Source organism: Drosophila innubila, chromosome X (assembly GCF_004354385.1).
Source record: "Drosophila innubila isolate TH190305 chromosome X, UK_Dinn_1.0, whole genome shotgun sequence".
In the NCBI taxonomy this organism is placed as follows: domain Eukaryota; kingdom Metazoa; phylum Arthropoda; class Insecta; order Diptera; family Drosophilidae; genus Drosophila; species Drosophila innubila.
Genome location: NC_047626.1, coordinates 36,099,012 through 36,103,307, shown reverse-complemented (window position 1 = coordinate 36,103,307; position 4,296 = coordinate 36,099,012). Strand labels below are relative to the sequence as shown.

General features: G+C 35.5%; 1 long non-coding RNA gene across 1 annotated transcript; it reads left to right on the top strand.

Annotated features, from left to right (window-relative positions):
• Positions 1–2,868: 2,868 nt before the first annotated feature.
• On the top strand, positions 2,869–3,394 carry LOC117791660. The gene is made up of 2 exons (XR_004618087.1): positions 2,869–3,059; positions 3,128–3,394. It is a non-coding gene; the product is annotated as an uncharacterized LOC117791660 (long non-coding RNA).
• Positions 3,395–4,296: the final 902 nt, after the last annotated feature.

Below are 4,296 nucleotides of genomic sequence, written 5' to 3'. Positions count from 1 at the left end.
AATGGTAAAAAAAATATACGAAACAATTTAAATCACCAATTTGTTTTTTTCTTATTCTCCGTACTGGAAGAGTTGTTTTCTTCCATTTAAATCTGATAATTAAATGATATTTGATTTTATTAATTCAAGTAAAATGTTACAAACATCGTAGACAAAAACACCCTCATACACATCGTGAATCAAATCAAATACGAAATTATCGGTTACAAAAAAGCTTGTCAAATCTTGAAAAACAAAAAGGGATTTAATCCCTGATTCTTTATAATTGTTTTCTAATACATCCTTTTAATTAGAATCCTGATCTCTAAAGTATGTTTTAAATTTTATTCCATCATATTTCAGAGAGAGTTCTTTGTTTGAGCGAATCAGACGTGTTTATTTTGCTCGTAAATTTTAATCTGTTTCTCTGAATTATAACACACCGTTTTTATATTTTTAGATCCAAAATTGTGCATAAGTGAACAAGCTATCGACTTGCTGTGTAAGTTGTAATCCCACAAAAAAACCTCTACAAGAGGTAAAAGTCTAGTGACGAAAGCAATTTCTAGCCCCAAAATTTCTGATACCCAATTTTGTGGCGAACAAAATTCAGTTTAATCTAAAAATTTTAAATAAAAATATAAATTAATAAAAAAAAAAAGCGAAAAGTTTGCCATTTTGTAAGTTAGGACTAAGCCTTTCGATCAATATATAACTTGATCTGATCGGACAGTCGTAGTAAATTTTCCAACTTAGCTGTATATGTATATTGTTAGTCGCCTTTCGCACCCTTTGTGCTGCTTTCGTCACTAACGCGAACTACCGTCCGCAGTGATAATTTGTGCATTGTGGTCCTAATATATAGCATTGTATTTTTGCTAAACTTAGTTTTGCAGTTTCCCTCAAATAATTACATTCTTGTGCATGTGTTTGTTTGTGTACGAGTATTTCGGCTATTGCTTTACACCTCGCTCACTCAAGTTTGTTTTTATTGTAAGCACAAAGATTGCTTTTGTTTGTGTTTACATCTCCTTAACCCCTGCTTAACCCCTGTTGGAAATATGTCGTGCTGCAAGAAAAACTGCACTATCAAGTGTGCTGATGATTCTGAGCAACCGAGATTGTGTGAGAATATCATGCATGCAAAGTGTGCTGGTCTTACAGGTCGAGAATATGATAAGATCATTGTCGTTTCTAAAAAGGAATGTGGTGCAGTGAAATGGTCTTGTCCAGTATGCATCGACATATAAATTGATTTCTCAAGAATGTATAATTCTGTAAGAAACCAATTCTTAAAACTTAATAAAATGGCTAAGCTTCTTTCAAGTGATTTTTACTCTTGTCTGGAGTTGCTTAGCCAATATAAATTTAACTCACCACCTGATTCTCATTTTTTAGCAGTTCCTCCTAATATACCGGTTACTCAGCCTTCCGTTACTCCATTGGCATCTCGTCAATATCAAGACGCTTCGCCAACTTTGTCTTTATCGGCCTATCCGGGTATTGTTAGCCTATTCAATTCTCCTACACCTTCTGCAGGTCATTATATCACTCAGACAACTGAATCAGCCCAAGTCATCGTGTCTTCGGTGCGGGCTGGATCTGGTCGGAAGGGTAGACCTCCTCATGCTGCAGCGCCTAACAATAGGACTGATAACGTAGCTGCCCCTACATCTGAGATCCCTATTTTAAATGTTGTTGCTCCTCGTAAGCAAGTATACATACATTTCTCAATCACGCAATACTTTTAATGTGACCACTGATATTGAAATTGTTGCTGTCAAAGTAACTTTTTCAACTCGATGAATTTTTAGCACCTGCTCTTATATCCCTCCAAAAGCTTTTTCGGCAGTTTACTTGCAACATTTTGCCTGTAAAAGAAATTAATATTCAAGTCAAAGACAACGACTTATTTATTGTGATAGGTGATTTTAATTTGCCTATAATTTCTTGGTAATTTTTCAGAAGCACAAATTACTTTGTTCCCTTAAGTAAAGATATATTTTTAGATAACTTGCTTGATCTCTCATTGTTTCAAATGAACTCAATAAGAAATCATAATAATCGAGTTCTTGATCTGGTTTTTATTAATGATTTCACAAATACTGCCGTCTCTAGGGCATCCCCATCAAGTATCCCTGAAGATTTACATCATCCTACTATAGAAATTTCTATCTCAATCTCAAAACCATTTAGTCCACCTCTAACATATTATGTCAGCAATCACCTCGTCGTTGTTTTCGCAAGGGAAATTATTCATTGCTAAATGAATTTATTCTTGCTACCGACTGGTGCTTTTTAGAAAAAGCTACTGACATCGAATATTAAATCTAAATATTTTAAAAAATATAAGAAGTCTGGTTCGAGTCTTGACTGGTCTAAGTACACAGTAGACAAGTCGGACTTCGCCAATTAAAGCTCGCTATGCCACCAGAATTATCTAACTCGATGCAAAAGACAGTTTTTCCGTGACCCTAAACATTTTTACAAATTTCTTAAATTGAAGCGTAAATCCCCCAGTTTACCTTCCTCTTTTTTTTATGGGATAGATAGTGCCAGCAACGACTCTGCAGCCGCTGAACTATTTGATAACTTTTTTTTTTATCCACCTATTCTCCAATCTCCACTTCCAACTCATTTTATCCTTATTCTATTTTTTAATCAAACACTATGTTTGCTCCCTCTATTACTTATAACACTATAATCTCTTCTATTAGCTCTTTAAAACCTTCTTGAATAAGCTTTTCAATCTATCCCTTGAATCTTCAATCTTTCCACATCTTTGGAAAGAATCTTATATCATTCCCCTCCACAAAAAAGGTGGTAAGTCTGATATTTCGAACTACAGAGGCGTTGCAAAGCTATTACCCATTCCAAAACCTAACACTGATCCACCTCTCGTCCAAACAGGATCCCGGTTCCGGACCCAGGCGTACCCGCCCTGCCTGAGATGACCACCTCAACGTCATCTCCCTCATGTTGGCCACCCGAATGGGCCAATCTCAGCCTGCATTGGACATCTTGTTTCCCCTCCCCTTCCACAAAAACTTAGCCGGACATCATGTTCATTCTCATGGCAAGTATAATTTCAATTTCTTAATTTTCAATAACATTTGAACTAATTTTTTTTAATATTATGTATTTACAGTTTCTTAACACAATCAAAACGGCAACAATGAGGAAACAAACAAACACAGAACAGGAACACAACGATGTTGCCAATAGGCAACATGCTCACCGGAACAACGGTGGCACGATGCTGGAGCGGAGACGCCGCGGGAATCACCAATGAATATGTGTAGATGTATATATATATATATATATGTATGTATCGGTAAGTATGATTAAATAATGTGTGATTAGTGTATAGTGTATGTAATGTAGTTATATGTAAATGTGCAAATTAATCGCTTAATAACTACCTTGCCTACCTAAAGAGCTCTCTGGGTGGGTAAAGGGGCGATGTTTGTTTATGTGTATGTATATATATATATATATATATATATATATATATATATATATACAATATAATTGTATTTTGTTGGGTGTTTCTAGATCGTTATAGTTTCGTGTTGTTCCTAAACTGTTGTCTTATTTTTTTTACAGATTTTAATTTTATTTACTTTACTTTACTTTACTTTATTATTTTTACTTTACTTTAAATTTTAATTTTTTATTTACATTTATTTTCTTTCTTTTCTTTAGATTTTTCTTCAAATTTAATCATTAGTAATTAACATATTTTATTTCCTTTTTATTCAGGTTTTTGTTTTCTTTCTTTTAGCTTCCTTTTAACTTTGTTTTTTTTAGATTTAATATTTTACAAGTTTATGTTTCTACATTACCTTTAAGATAATAAATTTAAGTTTTTTTTTTTGTTAAATTTTTGTTTAATTATGCCAATAAAGCTAAGGCAGCGACTGCTTTACACAAAACGCACTATGTGTACTTATTTATGACTTTGTGTACTATTTAAAGGCGTAGTTCCTGACATGAAAAGTGGCTCCTCGGAACGGACTCACTTGTATACAATAACGCCGCCGATGTTCTGCCCACTGCTGCTCCCAGGTCTTCCACGGGACTTCGGGGGATGTCGTTCTTGTTGGCTACCTTTCGGCCGATAAGTGCAACTTTGACCAAGATGACGTGCAGTTGGTGCGGCAAGCAGTCTTCGCACGGCACAAAGATTTCTCTTAGGGCAGAGGCCGGCAAGTGCTCCTCGGTTCCAGACGCGGCACAGCCTCTGGCGGAATGCCAAATTTCGTGGCAGCACCGAGTGATGGCACACGTGTGCTACTGCGGCACAAGGCGCGAAAC